Source organism: Sciurus vulgaris (genome assembly GCF_902686455.1).
Source record: "Sciurus vulgaris genome assembly, chromosome: 1".
Taxonomy (NCBI): domain Eukaryota; kingdom Metazoa; phylum Chordata; class Mammalia; order Rodentia; family Sciuridae; genus Sciurus; species Sciurus vulgaris.
The window spans coordinates 55,599,706-55,625,435 of NC_136461.1; the positions used below are offsets into that span (position 1 = coordinate 55,599,706).

The window sequence follows — 25,730 nt, forward strand, 5'->3', positions numbered from 1 at the left end:
TGTCCATAGAAACAGTTTCCCCAGCTCCCCTCTCAGAGTCTTGAGACGCTTGCCCACATTTGTCACTAAAGGTCAAAGTGACTCACCAAATACGTATGGGTATAAAACCGATTATGCTGAAGGAGTGGAAGGAAGAGAGGTCAAAGAAGAGAGAAGAGTAAGGGAAACGAACTGAGGGACGGTTTAATGTTGCTTGTCACTATTGTCACTCTATTGTCCTTTCCTGAAAAGGCAGAATTTCAGAAAGAAGAGCAAAACTTACATGCAGCTTGCAGGTTTGAAGGAGGTGGATAGCCTATGTTTGAATAGTTGATAGAAAATTGTTTTCATGACTTATGAAGTGAAATACCTTCTTATTCACAAGGCCAAAAAACACCCATCTAATTAGTATTATATAAATTGTATAGCAGTTGTGCGGACACACCCACACACACCCACACCAAAGAATCATAATCCAAAATTGACTGACTTGAAAACAACTTGTATTTGATCAACAATGGCAGGAAATTTCTATACTCTTGGTTACATTTTTACTCAGGAGTTATCTTGGTAAGCCATTTTAAGAATGTATTGATACATCGAAATAGGAAAAGAAAAGTTTTTTAAAATAGCATTAATTACCAAAAGATAAGTCCATGCTAGTGGCAATGGCTAACTTTGAAAAAAAAAAAAAAAAGTGTCTGTGGATCTGTAGTAATCAAAATTTGACTAGGACTGGTGATTTTGAGACCATGGGTTTGCTGGGTTTGTTATAGAGCAGGGGGCCTGACTCTGGGAATTCAACAGATCAGATTGGACCACTTGCCCCAAAAGTCAAACAGAAAAGGTAAATAGTGAAAAACATGAAACAAACTTTAATCAGTGTAACTACCCTGGAAGACAAGGGGACCTGCATCTTTAGCCCTGTCAACCAGGAGCTGAAAATGACTTTGAGGTTTTGTAGAAAGAGGAATGAGGCAAGGATTGGGGGATTGCACAGCTGGAGGTTTTTTGCAGCTGCTGACGCAGATGATCTTGGTCAGTAGTGGTTTGCTCCATCTTTATCTCAGGATTTGTCTGTCAGGGACCTTATCATGTGAGAAAGTTGCTGTTGCCTTGGACGTAGTTTTGATTCTTGCACAAGATATTTATCCATCAGACCTGCTATTCTGGAATTTAAAGTGACTCAGAGCGAAGGAGACAGATGCAAAATGGGGGCAGTGATGTCAAGTCTTTAATCCTGCTTTTAGTTACCATCAGACATCCATACGCAAAAGTGAAAAGTTTAAGTCTTTGTTACAGATTCAATCCCCAACATCACACACACACACACACACACACACACACACACACACACACACACACAATTGTGGCTACAAGTTGCTAGTCATAATCAATGCATAAAAAACATTGGAATCAGTTTATTTTACATACTTAACATATAAAAACCACAATAATAAAAAGTATAAAGTAGTTTGATTCTATAAATTTAAAGAAACTATATTCATTCAAGAACAATGATTTGTACAGAATTGGTAATTATGTGAGATGTAGTTGATCATGGTAATTTGCCTAAGATTATTATGCCTTCAGCTCATAATTGATACAGAGATAAAATTTTTCTTTCTTTCTTTCTTTCCTTTCTTTCTCTCTCTTTCTCCTTCCTTCCTTCCTTCCTTCCTTCCTTCCTTCCTTCCTTCCTTCCTTCCTTCCTTCCTTCCTTCCTTCCTTTCTTTCTTTCTTTTTTTTTTTTTTTTTTTTTCTTTTTTTTTTTTTTTTTTTCTTTTTTTTTTTCTTTCTTTCTTTCTTTCATTAAACCCAGGAGTGCTTAACCACTGAGACACATCCCCAGGCCTTTTTTATTTTTTAATTTTGAGACAAGTTCTCCCTAAGTTGCTTAGGGCCTCAGTAAGTTGCTGAGGCTGACTTTGAATTTGTGATCATTCTGTCTCTGCCTCTTAAACTGCTGGGATTACAGGCACGAGCCATTGTGCCCGGTGAAATTAGCTTCTTAAAGGAAAATTAAGGTAAAAATGTTAGCTACTCATCACTCTCTAGTCTGTAAAAAAAGCATGAATCTTATATATAAAAAACTTAGAATACTGTCATTTCATATTTATGGAACATGTACTATGTGCTAGATATTTGGCTAAAATTTTTAAAAATGACATGACACTAGACATGTGTCTCTTTCTCAGAACTATTTCTGCACCACCGTGGCCACCTTTGTGGAGCTCAGCACCAAAGCCAAGAGGCCCATTTTGAGTCTGGGCACCTGAAGTCTACCCCAGTCGAAAATCAAAGAAGTATGAAAGTGGCCACTGATGTAGGTTATCTCCACATAGATTGTGCATGCATCCATTAGAGTGAGAATGAGGTGGGAGAAGCCATTCGAGGTCCAAGACAAATTTGTACCACAGGAGGACCTCTTCATTGTCAGAAAGTTGTGGTGTACCTTCTTTGAGAGAAACCTCCTGAAGGAAACCTGTCAGAAGACCTTCAAGGATCTGAAACTGGACTGTCTGGACATCTATCTTATTCACTGGTCACAGGGATTTCAACCTGGATAGGAGTTATTCCCCAAAGATGATAAAAGCAGCAGCCTCCATCAGTAAGTTAGTGTCCTCAGATGCCTGGGAGGTCATGGAGGAGATGATGGATGAGAGATTGGTGACAGCCCTTGGTGTCTTCTACTTCAACCACTTTCATCTTGAGTAAGCCTGGGCTCAGATATGAACCAGTGACTAATCTGGTCATGTGTCACCCATACCTCACCAGGAGAAACTGATCCAGTACTGCCACTCCCAGGGCCTCATTGTCTCAACCTAGAGCCACCTGGGCTCTTCAGATAGACCTTGGTCCAAGCCAAAAGACCCCTCACTACTGGAGAATCCCAATTAAGGAGACTATTATAAAGCACAAAAAAAAAAAAAAAAAAAAAAATCCCTGGCCCAGATTCTGATCTGGTTCTAGATCCTGAGGCATATGGTGGTGATCCCCAGGTCTGTGACATGGGCATGCTTCGTACAGAACTTTCAGGTCATTGACTTCAAATTGAATGAGGAGATAACATCATATTCAGCTTCAATAAAAACTGGAGGGTCTGTGTTCTGGCTGGCAAGCCTCATTTGGTGGACTATCCTTTCAGTGCCAAATACAGAAGCTCAATTTCCTGATGGAATTATTTGGTGGATTCTTCTCTTCACTGAAGAGGATATAGCTCCTCCTGAGTCCTATTTTAGCCAAGCTTATGTGAACTACTGTGCCCAACCTTGTCATAGGTCAGAATCTAAGCAAGTTTCCTTTTAAATTTTTTTATTGGTGTATTTTAATTATACATAATAGTTGGAGTCATACATTCACATAAATTGCTCAATCTCCTTCCCTGTGCCATCCTTCCCCCTTTCCTCCTCCCTCCCCCTAGGCAAGGTTTTATTTAGATCTCTATGCTGAACCAAGAGAACAGTATCACAGGGAAGTATGACTCAAATGAGCAAATGACAATTTCTTCAACTAATTCGATCTGATCAAACGTTTGTTAAACAACAGGAACTCTGCTAACACTACGAAGATCAAAAGAATGAAAAGTAATAAAAGTTAAAAAAAAATTAAGAATATATCTTCATTTTCACTAATAATATGTCTTCATTTTCACTAATCCTTAATCCTCAACTAGTACTTATGGAAAAGGTCTTTATCTTTAGTTTTAGAAATAACATCACAGGAGAAGAGATATCTCCAAAGAAGGGTCTGAGAATGGGTTCTTGGCATATGTGATGGGAAAGAATTTCAGCATGTGACAAAGGCATAGACAGGTTTATTTAAGATGGTAAAGACATAATCAAGGGAGAATGGGGACCATCTCCAGAGGGGGAGAGAGCAACCTGATGGTGTGGGATGTTATCATTCATAGAGGGATAGTGCTAGAGTATGGACTAGCGGTGAAGCCATCTTACATAATTTTGTGTCAGCTTCCCCTGTGCTTACACACTGCCCTTGAAAGAATGGACATTTTTTTAAGCTGTCTGTTTTATCTCAACTCCCTAAGGTCTCCCTCCCAGTAATGGGAACAAAGCCCTTAAAGCTGTTCCAGGAAACAGCCCCAAACAGAGAGTAAAAGAGTAAATTGAGCCTGATAGCCAGATAGTGCTCAAACAGTAGGATTACCAGAAACTATTGACCAGAATCTACACCCTGTTGTAAAACATTGTGAAACATGTTGTATGTTATCAGCAAACCCAGACCCCCTTTGAAATTTCCCGGCAGCTTTGTTCCCCTTTCCCCTTTCATGTGCAACCCCTCCCGATGTGTGGTCTCTGCCTTTATAAACCTACAAGATTTTCTGCTAGGGACTCGACTCCTCGAGTTGGGTCCCAGCGCGCTGGAATAAACACCTCTTGCGTTTTACATCAAGTGACGCCTCCTGTGGTTGATTGGGGTTGCCGTATCCATGGGACAGAGTTGGGGTTTCCTTTTTGGGGGCCTTACACCCTCACGTTACAAGGGCCAGGGTCAAGAGCACTTCCTCTGAGACTCTGCATCTCTCCCTTTAGTCCCAAATTCCTATCTCAAACCCAAAGAAATTGTGATTTACCAAACATCATATAATTACTAAGTATTAATATGTTATTTTCACTTTAATTTTAAAAATCTGGTAAAAAATAATTCGAATGAGTTCTTAACTACTTTAAACACCTCTATTAAACTCAAAAGGTATCTACTGAATGATTTCATGAACATATTTTAAAGGAATACTGGGTAAAGGAGCCTAAGGAATGTTTTATTTATAAAGTATACAGATTTCTTAAAATACAAACTTTATTCTGTCAGAAGGCAAAGAAAGTCAAATCCGCAGACTTTTTCCTACTTTGAGGAAAACTACAAAGATCAACTACAAGACTGGAGGTCACGCCTCAAAACTGCCACTACTTTCTGACACCAGGTTCGGGGGTATCAAATCCTGGAGCCCTCAGGTTTGACAGTTCAACAGAAAGATTCAAGAAATCCCCGAAAGCTGTTATGTTTAGGATTGTATTTTATTGCAGGGAAAGGACACAGATGAGAATCAGCCAAGGGAGGAGGCTCACAGGGCGATGTGCAGGGTGCAGGAGGAGTACCCAGTGTGGCGCTCTCGTTAAGCTCCTTCGTGGAATCAAGAAAACTGGCTCTCTCAGAATTGTCATGGAGTACTGCTGACCAGGGAAGCTCACCTGAGCACCTTACCAAAGTTTTTAGTGGGACTTCATCACAAAGGCCTGATTAATTGATTTCCCACATGGTAATCAATTTCTAGGTTACTGAAATCATGTGACCAAAGCCCTCTCCTTAAGTCACACTTTCTGCTGTGGCCAGTCCCCTCCCTAAGACTATGCAGGCGTGGCCAGCTCCCACCCTGAATTGCATTGTTAGGCTATCCAGTGTGACTCACAAAGATGTTCTGATCAACAACAGCCCCAGGGCCCAGTTTACTTCCCAAAAGCCAGGGCAAAGGTCAGTCTGGGCAAGAGATTCTCTTCTACAAATTCTTCACTAAACACCTACTATATGTGGCTTAGTCACGGTCCAGTTTTTATTTAGTAGTTCAGAATGGTGAAAAGTCTGTGAGTCCCTGCCCCCACTTTCTGTCTTCTCTGGAGAAGGCAGCTTCTTTTACCCTTTCCCCACACAGATTATGAGGTCTGGAAGAAGTGACAATATTTTTCAGCTTTCCTATTGTCCTTTTTATACCTTTATTTGCCCCCTCCCTTTTTTTTAAAAAAAAATTGCCTTTTGTGGAGGTTCAAACCAACGATCTCCCCATACCTATTTTCTAACAAATTCCAATCATTTTTACTTTTACAGACATGGGAACTTCCTCAGTTTGAGTAGAATAAAATGCAGTCTCAAAAAGAATAAAATATAGAAAAAAAATACGATGTGTTCTTAATTTTATAGACCCTCCAGCCACTTGGTGGCAGTATACTAAAGTTTAGATGGTTGAAATTTTAGAAATTTAAAAATAGTAATGACTTGAAATGACACCAAATAGTTCATGATAAAAGCTGCAAAGGAAATCTCCCCAGATGTGCCTGTTTCTAGTCAGAGGTTAAGTTACTGTTACTATGTTGTAGGTTTTCAGAAATACCCTTTCTTGGGCTGGGCCAGGGTCCCTTGGTGGTCCAGTGCATGTGTGTGCCCATTGTCCACAGAACAAGAACAATTTGCTTCTCCCAAATTTATTATGAACCTATGATAGATTCATGCAATTGCTACTATGGAGCAGGAAATTGGATTAGTACTTAAGCCATTTTATCTTGTATGTTTTTTAACTTTTTGCTGCTCCTCAAGTCTTATTTCTATCTTTTACATTGGCATTGGCATTCCTTATAGAAACAGGAAGATCCTTCTTTTATTAAGAGAAGAGTGAAAAGTGAAAAGGCACCCAGACAAACCACTCCTGACGCAGGAACTCACACAAGAGATTTTATTAGGCAGACGATGGCAGACTGACAGCTGGGGTGCTGTCATGCCTCCTTATCTTTCCCAGCAGGCGTGTCCTGCACCCGGCTGCCCAGAAAGGAGATCCACGAGGTTGTAGGGTACGCTGGTTGTAGGCAGCTGGAGAACCGGGGCAGGAGCCAGACTGCAGGGCAAACCCAGCACCCGCCTGCTGCCTGCCATGACCAGGCGACACCCAGCAGGTTCACGCGGGCAGAGATGCATTGGCAGCTGTGATTTATTTATTTATTTATTATTTGTACTGAGGATTGAATCCAGGGACACTACCACTGAGTCACATCCCCAGACCCTTTCTGTTGTTGATATCAACTACCATTATTGTATTAAATGCAAAATTAAATATTGGTAAGTTGTTGTTATTAAATGATTAGTGCTCTCTCAAACTCCCCTTCTACTTTCTCTTGGTTTCCTCTTCCTGATCTGATTGTGACAGGGACAGATCATGCAAGTGGTGGGAACATGAGGCTAAGGGAATAATTCTATAAAATGGGCCCACTGCACTGACCTCACATTTTATTTCTTTCAAGGAGCAATTTACCTGCTGCTTGCCTGGCTTAAGTGGAGAGGTTATGTCACATGACTCAGCAAACTACCTGTGATCTGAAGGAGAAATGAAAGCTTGAAATAATGTTGATAGGAGGAACCCAAGTTACTCTGAAGGGAGAGAATTTTGCCATCCTTTTCACAGACCAGAGCTTAAAACCCAGGGAGATGAGGATAATTTTCTCTTAACTTTAACATATATAAGAATTTATAGTTAAGAATCCAGTTAGAATCAGTCAGCATGGGTCAAACTGACGTAGAGTTGTCAGGGTAGTGGGTACTTGAAAACCTGACGTCATTTTTCTGTCAGTCAAGAGGTGGACCTGGGCAGAACTCTCTGGAAATTTCTCTGGTATCCCCAATAAAACTGGAGTGCAGGAGAGGCGCACTGTCCCCCTCCTCTGAGAGGATCCACTCTCTCCCTTGACATTGTCCCCTTTCCCTTTTACTCTCTCTTCAATAAACTCATGCCTGTTACTCTGATTGACATGTCTGAAATTTTTCTGAGTTGATCACAAGAATTGGGGTTTAAAGGAGCATCTTTGTGCTGCTTCAGTTTCCTATAACAGGTATATCTATGTGGGCATTTTATTTCCTCTTTTTAAATGGTATTTTCTAGGGTTCCATTCTCAAAATCTTTTTTCCTTGAACTTATTTACCTACCCAGGGCAATCTCACCCATGCCCAAGGTTCAAGGCATCACGTATTTGTTGATGATTCCTAGGTTTATACTCTCAGCACCAACCTGTCTCCCAAACTTGTGACTGCCTAGGAATGATCTTCCCTCGAGGTTGCATAGATATTGCAAACTCAACATGCTTACACATTTGCTTCTCCTCCCTAAAGTTTGTTCCACACCCCTCCTTTCCCCCTTTTCCTGTGGTCATTCAGAATGAAATATTGGAATCATCTTGAGATGGCTAATACGAACATAAAATACTAAGTGCCTACCATATCCTAGGCACTCAGTATTTTATATACATTAGTTTATTTAATTTTCAAAAGAAGTCTATTAAGTGAAGACTACTGTTAATGTCATTTACAAAGGAGGAAACAGACACTTTCCTCATGGCTACATAGCTAATAAGTAGAGGAGCTGAGATTTAGACCCCCACAGCATGTTTCAGAGTCTATACTGTTAATCTATACTATTAATGATAAGAACATCAATATTCATGTTTCTAAACATTTTCTCACCCCTCTCATAATCGGGTTGGGTCCTTCCATCTAGTTCTTGACAGGGAACCAGGAATGGAAGTGTTACCATCTTTTCCAAGTCAAGGCACTTAAGATATGCTACTCCTCTGCCACTCCCCCTTCCCCTTGGTTAGGGTGTTGAGGAGGAAACAATTTTCTCTTAACCCTCAAAAGTTCATAGTCAGGACCTGTAAGAAAAGGAGAGGTTTAACAAGAGAAGGACAAGCCACTTTATTATGAGTGCAGTGCTGATCACACAGGAGAAGTCTCAACAAAAGGCAACTCAGAGCAGTGGCTCAGAACTCTGGTTTATACAACATCTTCCACAGAGAACAATGAAGACAAGTGACAAACAAGGGAAAGCAGTTTTAGGTCTCCAGAGGTGGACACTGTGGGCCTTGAGGGTAAACCAGTGGAGTAACCTTGACTGCCATCTCTGAGTTAGTGAGAGTCTTTCCTGGTAATTAACTTCTACCCTTCCAGGTAGAGGTGGGAGGAGGGAACACCTTATAAGTTTATATTCTGCTTTTAGGGAAATCAAGGAAAGACTGAGAGCTTTTCTGCTCAAAAATCTTTATGCAATGAGGCATATTTGGCATGTTCTGGCTTCCTGTGGTGGCATCCTTAGAGGATAAGAATTCCCAGCAGATACCGTCAAAGGAAGGAGATTGCATTAGTAAGAAAAAAAAGCCATGAGGTTAAGCTCTAGAGAATTCGGGGTTTGTCGTGATCACAGAGCAGCTTCACCTCACCTATCCTAATCAAGCACTATGCAAAAAAAAAAAAAAAAAAAAAAAAGCCCCCTTCACTGTCCACATCCAACCAGTCACCAAATCTTCTCATTCCTCCTTTATTCTTTTTCTCCCTCTGTCATTGCATAGTGCCTTATTTTAAGCCCTCGCCAATTCCCAGTTGGGACCACTACCCACATCTTTTAATGACTCAACTTCCTCCGTTCTCGGCTACCTCCAATCCATAACCCACACAGTGCAGTTACAGTGAGCTTTTAAAATAATTTTCTATTAATATCCCGTTCTTAAAGAGTTTTAAAAGGGTTCCCATTCCCCACCAGATAATGTCCTAACTCCCCAGCGTGGGATACAAAATCCTTGACAAGTTTGGCATGGTGAACTACTTCACTGGCCAAACCCTCAACCCGGCATTGATCCCATTCAGGGCCCTAAATACACCCTTTTATGCTTTCTACTACGCTGTTCCTTCTGAGAATGGCTCTTCTTACCTAATGTGCTGGGTGAATATTCATATGCATCTTTTGAAACTCAAATTAGTTGTTGCCCTTTAGGAAAGAAATCTTCTTTCACACCCTGTTCCATCTCTTCTGTGTTCCCACACCCCTGCCCACCTCTTCTCTAGCCCTTATTCCACTACATTGTAGCTGTGTGTTCCCATGTCTGCATTCATTTCAATGACTATGTCATGTTCCTTTTCATTTCTTCCCTACTGTGCACAGTGTCTGGTACATATTGCATAAACATCTGTTCAATGAATTAATGAATGCATGAATAAGTGAATAATATTTTTAGTTCTAATGTGTTTTCCAGATAGGCTGTTGGGAAAACAGAATCAATACAGCTACAAAACTGCATTTTCTGGCTATGGTAGCTAACTTACAAAGGTGGCTCCCAATAAGTCATGCCTCTGGGCATTTATACCTTTGTATAAGACATTCCCACTGCTGACCTTAGCCTCAGGTACTGCAGAAGCTATTCTCATGAATGGTGCTGATCTCTTGCATTTCAGAGTCCCATAGAGATCACAGTGAAGTAATTTTTTCATATTTACTCACATTTTTATTGTATCCTTTTCTAGGACTCAGGTAAGACTTCACAGGGGTTGGACCAATAAATAAACAGAGTAGTAAACAGACTGTAATAGTTCCATTCCATAATCATTACTTATCCTTTATCATAGCTTATTATCTTTAAAGCATACTTCTGTATCATGACAATCTCTTGCTCTGGATTGAAGATTTTGCAAGGAAGGTCCAAGGTCTTTCATATAAATAGATCATAGGACATAGGACCCCAACAGACTTTCAGACACATCCAGAGAAGACTATAACCAAAATGTTTAACATGCCCACACTCTAATGAACCCAAGGCTGGAGACATCTACTATCTTTATCAGTGCAGAATACTTCTCCCTTCCCCACCTTCATCTGCTAACAGTTACCTTCAACCTTGGGGAACCTGTCCTTCCCTCTTTCCAAGTAGTTGTGATGGGAATGTTGATTATGGTCCATCACCCTGCTCAGGTCCATAGGGATGGGAACAGGACCTTGTTCTGGTCAATCATAGCACCTCGTCTCTCTAGAGAAATGGATTATTCTAAAGGATGATTATGGTTTCCAGGATAGATCATTCTGATCCTTCTGTGGGATATTTTCGAGGGACACTTTCTTTCCTGAGGCATAGAATGAAAAAGTTGTAATCCTGGGCTTCTACAGAGAAAGCACTTGGAGCAGACAATGAAGCCCAGGAAGTGGATGAGGTAGGCAAGGTGCCAAGGAGTGAGTCCATAACCAGACATGAGGTCTGAAGTTCCTCTCCCTGAGGTAACTGAAGTTATCTGCTCCCCTCAGAAATTTTACTATTTCCATAACAGGCCCTATTCTTCAAGAATATTCTTCACTCTGTCAAGTGAGAAAGTAGCAATTTGACAACCTAATTTATACTATAAATTGCCTTTATACATGTTTACTAGTATGAATATTTTGGCTCTGATTATGTGAAGGAAGATAAAGCACAAGGAAGAAATATGCTGACTTTTAATACCTCTTCCTCATTATAATAATGGAGTCATCCCTGCAAATTGGTGCTTAAGCTGTACTTAAGAGAATTTAACAATAATCTATCTACAGGTGCACTGCTACTACCTGAAATACTAAATACACAGAGAGAAATAGTTGACAAAACAACTGTTTTTTTTTTTATTTCCAATAGAATTTTGGTCTGGTCTCAAGTATAGTGCTAAAGATGTCAGTGTTTTACTTTTTTTTTTCCTATGTAAATTTCTGCATCATTTCACTTGAGAGTTTTTCCATTCTATAATGGCGTTTGATTTTTAGTATGGAATGGAGAAAAGCATTGCAGTCCATATGGGAATTTTGCCATATTTCATGTTATCTCCACAACCAAAAAAACTAACATTGAATACTTATGTGCCAGACTCCACAATGTACATTTTATAAATGTAGTCTTATTTAATTTATATACCTATATGATTTATATTATTATATACATTTGACACACAAGAAAACTGATAGTGAAAGAGATTGTAAAGGCATTGGATCTGTAAATGGCCAAGCTTGAATTTAACCTCAGATAGAACTGGTTCCAGAATGTTTCTCTCAACCATGGCTTGGTCATTGCTAATCATTTTGTTTCATAGATGAAGAAATTAAAAACTTTAAGTCATGGCCTACTTTTAGAGAAACAACAAATGAAAAAAGAGATGTTAACTTGGAGTCTTCAAGGACACATTCTGAAAAGGATGTATGTGCAAAATGGTATTGTTTAAGGTTAATAATAGCTTTGGTTGCTGCTTCGAGATGATATCTGTAAAACTTCTGGTACAATGCTTGCTACATGGTAAGAGACAACTAGTTCACTCCCAGTGACTCTCTACCTCAGTGTTTTGGAATTGACAAGATCTACTTACTCCTTCATTTTACTGTGTTTGTAGCTATGTAATAATACCATCGTGGACACCTATCGTCTTGTTTCTCCAGCACCCCATCTTCTTCAGACAAGGGTTCCTCGTGGTCACCCCATGGTATTAAATGATCAGAGTCATCCTTCCTCCTTCTCTCCTGCCCACTTTCACTGTAGCCTAACTGTGGGCAGAAAGTATTTCTCGGCCCCTTGGCTTATGTCCTGTGGGTGGTAGTGACAGTGTTAGGATGGTTCTGAGCCAAAACTTCAGAGGCCTTGGATGTTCCCTGGCTAGCCTTCTTGCCCAGGAGTTTGACCAGTGTGTGGAAGACAGCCATGCTGATCACTGCAGCCTGAAGCAGAGCTGGCTAACCAATTGGAGAGCCATCAAAGCAGAGGACAGTTGCATTAAGCTGCTAGCTTGGTGGTTTTTGTTATTGAACAGTGTAGTGGTGATAAGCTAATCCAGACGTCTCCCAGTCTCAGGGTTTCCACAGGACTTACCAGGTTCTTTTTACAAGATCAGATCTCCATTCCTGTCATCAGTCAGTCAGAGAGCTTCTGGCCACTAAGAGTTCTTTTCAACATGTTAAAATAGACATCAGACACACTTTCTTGTGACAGAAAGTCTAAAGTGTGAGACCTGAGACTTGTTATCAGCCACGTTTGGCCACCCTGTGGAGAAAGCCAATTTGCAATAAGAGAACAAGCCAGGAAGCAGAGAGCGACACCTAGGGGCTTCTTTGGGTTCCTAGTTGCAGTTTTTCTTAAGGATCTGATGCATCCTTAACCTTCCTTAGGTTCTGCGAACCAATAAATTACCCACCCTCACTCCTCCCACCAAATTGATTAAGTATTGATATACATACATATTTTATTCTATTTTTATTATGATAAAAAAAGCAGGGGCTGGGGATGTGGCTCAGTGGTAGAGAGTCTGCCTGGCATGCACAAGGTCTCGAGTTCGATCCCCAGCACCACAAAAGACAAAACAAAACAAATCTAAAAAACATAAAATTTTCCAACTTGACACTTTTAAGAATGCAGTACAATAGTATTAACTTTATGTATATTGCTGTGCGGCAGATCTCCGGAACTTTTTCACTTTGCAGAGCTCAAATATTATATCCATTGAACAGCTCTCTTCCCCTTCCTTTGTACCCATGGAAACCACCATTCTACTTTCTAAGTGTTTAATTACTTTCAATTCCTCTCATAAGCAGAATCAGGCAACATATGTCTTTTTGTGACGGGTTCACTCCACTTAGCATAATGTTCTCAGGGTGTGTCCGTGTTGTTGCATATGACAAGATTTCCTTCCTTTTTAATACTGCACAGTATTCTACTGCATGGATACCACGTTTTCTTCATCCAGTCCTCTGCCGATGGACATTTAGGTTGCTTCCATCTCTCAGGCTTTAAAGTAATGCTGCAGTGAACATGAGTATGGAAATAGACACATATTTTCTTAATGGTTTAAAAGTAATGATTTTGGGTTTTCAAGATGGCGGCCTAGAGGGTGGCTGCATTACGTGTTGCTCCAGAACTCAGGATTCAAGAGAGGAGATATTGAGACGCTTGGGACCAACTCAAAGTAGCCGGGTGACTCTCACCCCCTGGGGGGGCATCCCGGATGGGACGGGGGTCCTGGAACGCAGGAAACTTTGTGAAGTAGAACTGCCGGCGAGACGCCCCTCCCCCCGCTGGAGCGCCATAGAGGAGGCCGGTCGGCACAGCGCTGGGACTCGGAGCAACCACTGGGGCTCCGGCGGCTGCCCGGGGGAGGAGAGGCGGGGAGAACTGTGTGGACTCAGGACACCGGGGCCTGCCCTGAGGAGGAGGAGAGGAGCGTGGCCACTTGGATTCGGAGAGACTGCGCCAGAGCTGCAGGCGGTTGCCAGAGGAGAAGCTGCGCGGCGAGCTGTTTGGAATCAGAACGACGCTTCTGCACCCCGGGGCCTGCCCTGAGGACGAGGAGGAAGAGGAGCAGCCGCTTGGATTCGGGCGACTATACGGGAACTACAGGCGGTTGCCAGAGAAGGGGCTGCGTGGCGAGCTGTTTGGACCCTGACCACTTCTGAACCCCGGGGCCTGCCCGGAGGAGTAGGAGAAGGAGGAGAAGGAGCGCGGCGGGTCCTTTGGACTCGCAGTGACTGCATTAGCGCTCCAGGCGGCTGCTCAGAGGAGAAGGCGAGTGGTGAGTTATTTGGTCTTAAAGTGACAGCTCCTGAACACAGGGGGGCTGCCTGGAGGAGAAGCGTGGTGGGACGCTTGGTCTTGAGGGACCACACCAGAGCTCCGGGCGGTGGCCCAGAGGACCCGTGCAGCGGGTCACGTGGATTCAGAGCCACTCAGAGGGACTGCTCCTGAACACCCGGGGGGTTATCTGGAGAAGGAGGAGGAACGGGCAGGGTCACTTCGACTCGGAGTGATTGATTGCCCCGGGCTACGGGTGGTTGGTGGGAGGAGGAGGCACGAAGTGAGTTTCTTGGACTCCTAGTGACCGCACCGGCATACTGGGCAGCTGTCTGGAGGAAGAGGCCTGTGGCGGGTCTCTGGGACTCAGAGCGATTGTTCGGGGCCACAGGTGGCTGCTCAGAGGAAGGGCCACGCAGCCAGGAGATTAGGTGCAGAACAGGGTCCCAGGATCTAGGAGGCTTCTGGGTGGAAGAGCCGCACAGAGACAGGCTTAGGGCAGAGCGAAGGTTCCAGGCCTATGGGCAAATTCTCTGAGGAGGGGCAGCCTAAGGAGATTCATCTGCGAAGGGTGAGGCTCCCAGGCCCAGGAGGTAGGGCCGGGCCCCTGGAAACTTTGCAGAGGAAGGCAGCCCAGCCCAGGCAGTAGATGTAAATTGAGGGGAACCTCTAGGAGGAAACTGACCAGCGAGACCTCCCCACCGGGTGAGTCTTCCCTGCTGGGTGAGGTTTCCCACAAGGACGGTAAAACCAGAGGCTCAGGCCCAAACAGGCCTTGCCTCAGCCCACAGCCTAGGTCCCCTTTGGATGACCATTGGTCAACAAGTGGAGGCACCTCTGCCCACTAGCAGGGAATATACCCCACCTGAAGGCCACCACTCCTAGAGAGGCAGCTTCCTTGTGGAGCACCGCATTATCAACCTCCTCCAAGACTTCAGCCTACTGAAGGCTAAGAGGGGATATATATAGAAATCTTCAGGGTCATTGTAAATCAACAGAGGAAATCTGCAATATCTCAGCGGTCCACTGATATCTGAACAACATGAGAAAACAAGGAAAGAAAATGCTGCAAACAAATCTAGATGTTACATCAATAAAACCCAATGACAGCATGGCAGAAGAAATGACAGAAAAGGAGTTCAGAATGTACATAATTAAAATGATCAGAGAAGCAAACGAGGAGATGAAAGAGCAAATGCAAGCATTGAATGATGAGATGAAAGAGCAAATGCAAGCATTGATTGATCGCACCAATCGACAGTTAAAAGAGCAATACAGGAAGCAAAAGATCATTTCAATAAAGAGTTAGAGATATTGAAAAAAAAACCAAACAGAAATCCTTGACATGAAGGAAACAATAAACCAAATTAAGAACTCCATAGAAAGCATATCCAATAGGATAGAACACCTGGAAGACAGAACCTCAGACATTGAAGACAAAATATTTAACCTTGAAAACAAAGCTGAACAAACAGAGAAGATGGTAAGAAATCATGAACAGAATCTACAAGAACTATGGGATATCATGAAAAGGCCAAATTTAAGAATTATTGGGATTGAGGAAGGCCTAGAGAAACAAGCCAAAGGAATGAACAACCTATTCAATGAAATAATATCAGAAAATTTCCCAAATCTGAAGAATGAAATGGAAAATCAAGTTCAAGAGGCTTACAGGACTCCAAATACACAAAATTACAACAGACCCACACCAAGGCACATTATAATGAAAATACCTAACATACAAAATAAAGACAGAATTTTAAAGGCTGTGAGAGAAAAGAACCAAATTACATTCAGGGGGAAACCAATACGCATATCAGCAGATTTTTCAATCCAGACCCTAAAAGCTAGAAGGTCCTGGAACAACATTTTTCAAGCCCTGAAAGAAAATGGATGCCAACCAAGAATCTTATACCCAGCAAAACTTACCTTCAAATTTGACGATGAAATAAAATCCTTCCATGATAAACAAAAGCTAAAAGAATTTACAAAAAGAAAGCCAGCATTACAGAACATTCTCAACAAAATATTCCATGAGGAAGAGATGAAAAACAAAGAAGCAAATCAGCAAAGGGAGGAATTATCCTAAAGGAATTGTCAAATAAAGGAGGAAACAAGTTGTGTCAAACAAATAAATAAACAAAATTTTAAAAATGAACCAAATGACCGGGAAACCAAATCATTTCTCTATAATAACCCTGAACGTTAATGGCCTGAATTCATCAATCAAAAGACATAGACTGGCAGACTGGATTAAAAAGAAAGATCCAACAATATGTTGCCTGCAAGAGACTCACCTCATAGAAAAAGATACCCATAGATTAAAGGTGAAAGGATGGGGAAAAACATACCATGCACATGGACTCAGCAAAAAAGCTGGAGTATCCATCCTCATTTCCGATAATGTGGACTTCAAGCCAAAGTTAGTCAGAAGGGATAAAGAAGGTTATTTCATACTGCTTAAGGGAAGCATAAATCAGCAAGATATAACAATCATAAACATCTATGCCCCAAACAGTGGCTCATCTATGTATGTCAAACAAATCCTTCTCAATTTCAGAAACCAAATAGACCACAACACAATAATACTAGGTGATTTTAACACGCCGCTCTCACCACTGGACAGATCTTCCAGACAAAAATTGAGCAAAGAAACCATAGATCTCAACAACACAATCAATAATTTAGACTTAACGGACATTTATAGAATATTCCATCCAACCAAGAGTGAATACACTTTCTTCTCAGCAGCACATGGATCCTTCTCTAAAATAGACCATATATTATGCCACAAAGCTAATGTTAGCAAATACAAGAAGATAGAGACACTACCATGTATTCTATCAGATCATAATGGATTGAAGTTAGAAATAAATGGAAGAGTAAAACATAGAAACTATTCCAACATCTGGAGGTTAAACAATATGCTTTTATATGATGAATGGATAACAGAAGATATTAAGAAGGAAATTAAAAAATTCTTAGAGGTAAATGAGAACAAAGAAACATCATATCAAAACCTCTGGGACACTATGAAAGCAGTACTTAGAGGGAAATTTATTTCATGGAGCGCATTTAATAAAAGAAGTAAAACTCAACAAATAAACAACCTAACACTACAGCTCAAAGCCTTAGAAAAAGAAGAACAGAACAGCACCAAAAGTAGTAGAAGACAGGAAATTGTTAAACTCAGAGCTGAAATCAATGAAATTGAAACAAAAGAAACAATACAAAAAATTGACAAAATAAATAGTTGGTTCTTCGAAAAAATAAACAAAATTGATAAACCTTTAGCCACACTAACAAAGAGAAGACGAGAGAAAACCCAAATCACTAAAATTCGGAATGAACAAGGAAATATCACTACAGACAGGATGGAAATACAAAACATAATTAGAAGCTATTTTGAAAATCTATACTCCAACAAAATAGAAAATTTCGAAGACATCAACAGGTTTCTAGAGACATATGAATTGCCTAAACTGAATGAGGAGGACATAAACAATTTAAATAGACCAATTTCAAGTACTGAAATAGAAGAAGTCATCAAAAGCCTACCAACAAAGAAAAGTCCGGGACCAGATGGGTTCTCAACCGAGTTCTACAAAACCTTTAAGGAAGAGCTCATTCCAATACTTCTCAAAGTATTCCATAAAATAGAAGAGGAGGGAACCCTCCCAAACTCATTCTATGAAGCCAATATCACACTGATACCTAAACCAGACAGAGACTCATCAAGGAAAGAAAATTTCAGACCAATATCCTTAATGAACATCGACGCAAAAATTCTCAACAAAATTTTAGCAAATCGCATACAAAAACATATTAAAAAGATAGTGCACCATGATCAAGTGGGTTTCATCCCAGGGATGCAAGGTTGGTTCAACATCAGGAAATCAATAAACGTAATTCACCATATTAATAGACTTAAAGTCAAGAATCACATGATTATTTCAATAGACGCAGAAAAAGCATTTGATAAAATACAGCACCCCTTCATGCTCAAAACACTAGAACAAATAGGGATAGTGGGAACATTCCTTAATATTGTAAAGGCCATTTATGCTAAGCCCATGGCTAATATCATTCTAAATGGTGAAAAGCTGAAAGCATTCCCCCTAAAAACTGGAACAAGGCAGGGATGCCCTCTTTCACCACTTCTATTCAACATCGTTCTTGAGACTCTGGCCAGAGCAATTAGACAAACCAAAGAAATTAAAGGGATACGAATTGGAAAAGAAGAACTCAAACTATCCCTGTTCGCTGATGACATGATTATATATTTAGAGGAACCTGGAAATTCCACCAGAAAACTCTTAGAACTCATAAGTGATTTCAGTAAAGTAGCAGGTTACAAGATCAATGCCCATAAATCCAACGCATTTTTATACATAAGTGATGAATCTTCAGAAAGAGAAATTAGGAAAACTACCCCATTCACAATAGCCTCGAAAAAAATAAAATACTTGGGAATCAATCTCACAAAAGAGGTGAAAGACCTCTACAATGAGAACTATACAACACTAAAGAAAGAAATTAAAGAACACCTTAGAAGATGGAAAGATCTTCCATGTTCTTGGATAGGAAGAATTAATATTGTCAAAATGGCCATACTACCTAAAGTGCTATACAAATTCAATGCAATTCCAATTAAAATCCCAATGACGTACCTTACAGAAATAGAGCAGGCAATTATGAAATTCATCTGGAAGAATAAGAAACCCAGAATAGCTAAAGCAATCCTTAGCAGGAAGAGTGAAACAGGGGGTATTGCAATACCAGATCTTCAACTCTACTACAAAGCAATAGTAACAAAAACGGCATGGTATTGGTACCAAAATAGAAAGGTAGATCAATGGTACAGAATAGAGGACACGGACACAAACCCAAATAAATACAATTTTCTCATACTAGACAAAGGGGCCAAAAATATGCAATGGAGAAAAGATAGCCTCTTCAACAAATGGTGCTGGGAGAATTGGAAATCCATATGCAACAGAATGAAACTAAACCCATATCTCTCACCATGCACGAAACTAAACTCAAAATGGATTAAGGACCTCGGAATCAGACCAGAGACCCTGCAGATTATAGAAGAAAAAGTAGGTCCAAATCTTCATCTTGTTGGTCTAGGACCAGACTTCCTTAACAGGACTCCCATAGCACAAGAAATAAAAGCTAGAATCAACCACTGGGATAGATTCAAACTAAAAAGCTTTCTCTCAGCAAAGGAAACTATCAGCAATGCGAAGAAAGAGCCTACAGAGTGGGAGAATATCTTTGCCAATCATACTTCAGATAGAGCACTAATCTCCAGAATCTATAAAGAACTCAAAAAACTCTACTCCAAGAATTCAAACAGTCCAGTCAACAAATGGGCTAAGGAAATGAATAGACACTTCACAGAAGAAGATCTACAAGCAATCAACAAACATATGGAAAAATGTTCAACATCTCTAGTAATAAGAGAAATGCAAATCAAAACCACCCTAAGGTTCCATCTCACCCCAATTAGAATGGCGATTATCAAGAATACGAGCAACAACAGGTGTTGGCGAGGATGTGGGGAGAAAGGTACACTCATACACTGCTGGTGGGGCTGCAAATTAGTGCAGCCGCTATGGAAAGCAGTGTGGAGATTCCTTAGAAAACTTGGAATGGAACCACCATTTGACCCAGCTATCCCACTCCTTGGCCTATACCCAAAGGACTTCAAATCTGCATACTACAGAAATACAGCCACATCAATGTTCATAGCTGCTCAATTCACAATAGCCAGACTGTGGAACCAACCTAGATGCCCTTCAATTGATGAGTGGATAAAGAAACTGTGGTATATATATACTATGGAATATTACTCAGCCATAAAGAATGATAAAATTATGACATTTGCAGGCAAATGGATGAAATTGGAGAATATCATGCTAAGTGAGATAAGCCAATCTCAAAAAGCCAAAGGACGAATGATATCGCTAATAAGTGGAGGTTGACACATAATGGGGGGGAGGGAAGGGTTAGAGTTAGGGTTAGGGAGGGGGGCAAGTATAGAGGAAGGAACTACTGTATAGAGGGTAAAGAGGGGTGGGAGGGGTGGGGGGAAGGGAAAAAAATAACACAATGAATCAAACAACATTGCTCTATGTAAATTTATGATTACACAAATGGTATGCCTTTACGCCATGTACAAACAGAGAAACAACATGTATCCCATTTGTTTACAATAAAAAAAAAAAAAAAAAAAAAAAAAAAAAAAAAAAGAATGAAAACATATGTCCACACCAATACTTGTATGCAACTGTTCTTAGCAGCTTTATTCATAATCACAAGTTATAAACAAAGCAACTGTCCATTACCTAGAGAATGAATAAATAAAATTATGGTATGATCACACCACAGAATACTACTCAAAAACGAAAAGGAATAGACAGCTGACATATTCAGTAGAATAGATGCATCCCCAAAGTGTTACACTACCTTTAAGAAACCAGACACAAAAGGGTCCATACTATATGTAGGATGCCATTTTAATGAAATTCTAGAAAAGCTAAAACAGGGTTAAAAAGCAGATCAATAATTGCCAAAAGTTGGAGGTTGGGAAGGGGATTGAATACAAAATTCTGAGGGAAATTTTTGGGTGATGAATATTTTTGTGGTAGTGTTTACCTAATTATATGTTTATCAAAACATTGAATTTTATACTTAAAATTGGTGAAATGTATGAAAACAATGGTGTGGGGGGGGCTGTCTGTTGGAAGGAGGCAGTTCTGGAAATTGTCACCTGAGTTAAAGAGAAGTGGGGGGAAGGGAAAAATAACAGAATGAATCAAACACCATTACCCTATGTAAATTTATGATTACACAATGATATGCCTTTACTCCATGTACAAAGAAACAACATGTATCCCATTTGTTTACAATAAAAAAAAATGAGAAAAAAAAAAAAAAAAAAAAAGTAATGATTTTTTGGCACCAGTGATTGAAACCAGGGTGCTCAATCAAGCACTGAGCCACATTCCCAGCCCTTTTCTTAAAATATTTTATTTAGAGACAGGTTGTCACTCAGTTGTTTAGGACCTTGCTAAATTGCTGAAACTGGCTTTGACTTCACAATCCTCCTGCCCCAGCCTCCCGAGCCACTGGGATTACAGGCATGCACCACTGCGCCCGGCCCCCAAAGCAACAATTCTTTGTGTGAACTCTGTTCTTTAGTTTGGAGAATGAATATACACCAGTAAAACATACTGCTGAGCTTTCTCACCCGTGCCAAGGTCTTTGCCCATGTTGTACTTCTATCTGTCAAAATTCCATCCTGCACATGTTTTAGGGGATACCTTAATGCTGTATCTTCCATAGAGGCCTCCTGGATATCCCCAGTGGAAAGTCACCTTCTTTAGTTTGAATCCTTAATGTTTCTCTGCCTCTCAACAGCTCTTACCACATGTTACTTATCCCCTCACCCTTCTTCTCATTTATACTCTTTCTGATGAAAAGCACAGTCATACAAACAGTTTGGAGGTTTCTCAAAAAATCTATAAATAGAACTACCATGTGATCCATGGTAGTATACCACTCCTGGGTATTTTTCTAAAGGAAATAAGTCAGCATACAAAAAAGATGACTGCATACCCGTTTATTGTGGTACTATTCACAACAGCCAAAATATGAAATCAGCCTAGGTGCCCATCAACAGACAAATGGATATAGGAAATATGGAATATATACATAATGGAGTATTATTCAACCGTAAAGAAGAATGAAATTACGTTGTTTGTAGGATAATGGGTGGAGCTGGAGGATATCCCGTTATATAGACGAGTGTTGCAGTTTTCTCTTTTGTGTAAAAATTAAAAAAAAAAAAAAAAGATCTGAAAGTAGAAAAGGGAATATAAGGGGAAGGAAAAAGGGGATAGATGGGAAGAGGGGGGAGAGAGGAGAGAACAAAAGAGGATAGATAGGCAGGCAAAATGATCAATGCATAATATGTACAACGTCACAGTGAAACTCATCAATTTATATAATCTATATGCATTAATAATTATAATTTTAAAATAAAAATGAAAAAGAAAAGAACAGTGTCTTACTCATCTGTGTGTTTCCTAAAGTAACCCATCACATGTTGTACACATAATAAACATTTAGTAAATATTTGTGCAGCTGAAGTAGTCCCCCATCCCAGCTCTAGCATTGGAATCAAATCCTCTTCTTTGGTCTGAGAAAGCCCATATTTAATCTACCTATTTCATAACAGAGGTTTTTTTTTTATTATTATTCAATTGTTGCCCATCATATGACTGGAATTAAATCCCTAAATCAAAATTATGTTAATCAGTAAGTTAGTTTCTTAAAGGTCAAAGTATTTATTGCCAAAGATCCAAAAGGTTGACTTTGATCATTCTTTAGGTTAAGGTCTACTTCACCTTTAAGATTCCATAATTTTGTGAGATATATGGTTTACCAATTTTTCAATCATAAGTGTATTTCCTGATTACCTCTGTAAAAATAATTAGTAGACAAAAATGCCTTAGTTTATTATTGCTGGTATCTTTACATAATAACATTATATGTTCAGTCCTAGTATGTATTTCTGGTGAAAAAAAGTGATTTATTTGGTACACATATGAACTTTTTGACTTAATACCCTTGTGCTTATTTTAATGTATATTAGGACAAATATAACTAGCATATGCCACTGTTATTTTCTGGATACAGTTTTTTTCCCCTAGGATTGGGGGATTGAACCCAGGGGCTTTCTACAACTGAGTTACATCCTCATTCCTTTAAAAAAACCTTTTTTTTTTTTTTTTACTAATTCATTGATTTAATTTTTATGGTGCTGGAGATTTAACCCAGGAGTGCTTTACCACTGAGCTATACCCCTTTATTTATTGATTTTTTTATTTCAAGACAGTTTTACTAGATTGCTGAGGCTGACCTTGAACTTGCTATCTTCTTGCCTAAGCCTCCTGAGTTGCTGTGATCACAGGCATGTGCTTCTACAACTACCTCTGGATATGAGGTTTTGAGAAACCAAAGCAGGGGCTTGGGATATAGCTCAGTTGGTAGAGTGTTTGCCCTCACCTGCATAAGGCCCTGGGTTCAATCCCCAGCACCACAAAAAATAAATAAATAAAATCCAAAGCAGGTGGATTTGTGGTCATCTGTGCACCACCCAAATCACAGAAGTAGGACACAGGCCTGCTCATAACTGCTGTAGGCTTTGCCCGAATCTCCTCCTGCAAGTGTTCCTAAGAATATTGTCTTAGCCAGACTATTTGTTGCTGTGACTAAAAGATCTGACCAGAACAATTTTAAAGGAGGAAAAGTTTTTTTGAGGGCTCACAGTTTCAGAGGTCTTAGTCCATAGGCAGCAGGCTCCATTTCTCAGGGCTTGAGGTGAGGTAGAACATCATGGCAGAAGAGTAGGCAGAGGGAAGCAGCGCACATGGTGATCAGGAAGCAGAGAGAGACTCCACTTGCCAGATACGAAATATACACCCCAAAGTCACGGTCCCAATGACCCATCTCCTCCAGCCATACCCTACCCACCTTCATTTACCACTCAGTTAATCCCATCAGGGGGTTAATTCACTGATTAGGTTAAGATTCTCAAAACCCAATCATTTCTCCTCTGAACTTTCTTACATTGTCTCACACATGAGCTTCTGGGGGACAACTCACATCCAAACCATAACATTTGTACACCATGGATGCGGGTGTTTCACTAGTATGTTTTGTTACATTCTGGCATTTCAAGCTCATTCCTGCATTCTTTTCAGCACTCAACTGAAATGTCACTTAGTTAAGCACTAAGGTAGTATTACAGTGGTTGCCCTGAAAGCATAATCTAGTCACTGCTGCATGCACCAACAGAAACAAAACAAAAACACTGAGCAAGCCCTTGAAGCTGTAGAACAAATACTTAAATGATGTCTTTTAAATTTTCAATTGCATAGACCTATATCCTTTGTATTCTCACTCAGATCTCACTCAGCTTCTGAAGATGAGCGGAGGTGATCCAAGCAGTGATGGGACCCAGGTGGGATGTGGCACACTTGTAATCCCAGTGGCTCCAGAGGCTGAGGCAGGAGGGTCCAAGTTCAAAGGTAGCCTCGGCAACTTTGTGAAACCCTAAGTAACTTAGCAAGACTGTCTCTAAATAAAATATATAAAAGAGCTGGGATTGTAGCTCAGTGGTTAAGTACCCCTGGGTTCAATCCCTTGATACCAAAAAACAAAACAAAACAGTGAGGGGCATGCACCTTGATCACGCTGAGTTCTGTATTTTTTAATCTGCAAAATTCTCGAAAAATATCTTAAACATTAAGATAGACTTCATAAGTATTTTTCCCCCTGTGGATTGGTGAGAGTGAATGGAAGAAAATTTTATTTCTTCTATTATTTCTATCATGTATAGGAATTGCTATAAATTTTCCATTAAAGCCAGTAATAGTGATAACAATGATAAAAGTAAATCAGTCTGCTGGCAGCTGTCGGACAATCGGGAGGTGAACCTCGAGTGTTGGTGATGGCTAGGGGTAAGGCAGGTGATGGACAGGTGAGAGGCAGGCAAATGGCAGATGATAGACGCCTGACAGTGAGCCAAGGTCTGCAGTTTTTAATGGAGGACAGAGAGGATGCAGAGGGATGTAGAATGTGGAGTTTCAGAGGTCTTAGTTCATAGAAAGTTGGCTTCATTCCTCAGGGCTTAAGGTGAGGCAGGACATCCTGGCAGAAGAGCATGAGAAGAGAGGGAAGCAGCTCACCTGGAGATCAGAAAGCAGAGACAAAGCTATTATTATGAATGCATTTCTGATATGATATGGTCTTCTTTCCTTTGAATCACTGAAAGTCGAACGTCTTTTTTTTTTTTTTTTTTTTTTTTTTGGTGCTGGGGATCGAACCGAACATCTGTTTTGAAAGGGATGGAGATGGAAGAAGAGAGAAGGGGAGGACAATGGGATAAAAACTTTCCCTCCACTTAGAGTTGAGTTTGCACTGGTTAAGTGTGTGTATCACTAGACCTAATAATTATCTTCAACTGCGACATAGTCTAAAATTGTCTAGGTAGCAGCTGCCCAGGTATTTCCCTTCCCTTAAAGTTTTCTTAATCTTTTAAAGAGTTCAGTATTTTAAAATATTTTAAGATTATCACATGTAATATAACAATCCTTTAAAAGAGATGTTATAGAAAAGCAAAAATAATCACAATTCCACAATCTGAAGAAAACCACTATTAATATTTTGGTATTTTTTTTTTCACATATAGTTTTTGTTTGACTTTCATAATTGAGCTCTAGTCCTGGAGTCTTCCAAATATTTTCCTTGAGTATCCTTAAAAGAAGTTTTTAAAACTAAATACTCCCTTGCATATTTAAATACTCATATCTAAAATATTAAATGAGTCTAAATAAATTTCCTCCCTTTTTAAAGGCCACAGAAATTATTGAACATTTTATCAGATGAAATAAGTAAAAATCAGGCCATCATTGGAACAAATATGCCGTACTATAATTTGATAAAATAATCTCTAATTACATTGTTGAATAAAGTTCACTAAATCTGAAATAAATTAGAATTTTACAAATAAATTTTATACAATGCATCCAGAAAGAATGGGATAGTCCATCAAAAATCCAACTTACT

At 40.1% G+C, this 25,730-nt stretch overlaps 1 pseudogene across 1 annotated transcript; it reads left to right on the forward strand.

The window, feature by feature from the left end:
• The first annotated feature begins 2,287 nt into the window (after positions 1–2,287).
• LOC306664776 (aldose reductase-related protein 2-like) lies at positions 2,288–2,808 on the forward strand (annotated as a pseudogene). The gene has a single exon. The product of its transcript is annotated as an aldose reductase-related protein 2-like (transcript).
• Positions 2,809–25,730: the final 22,922 nt, after the last annotated feature.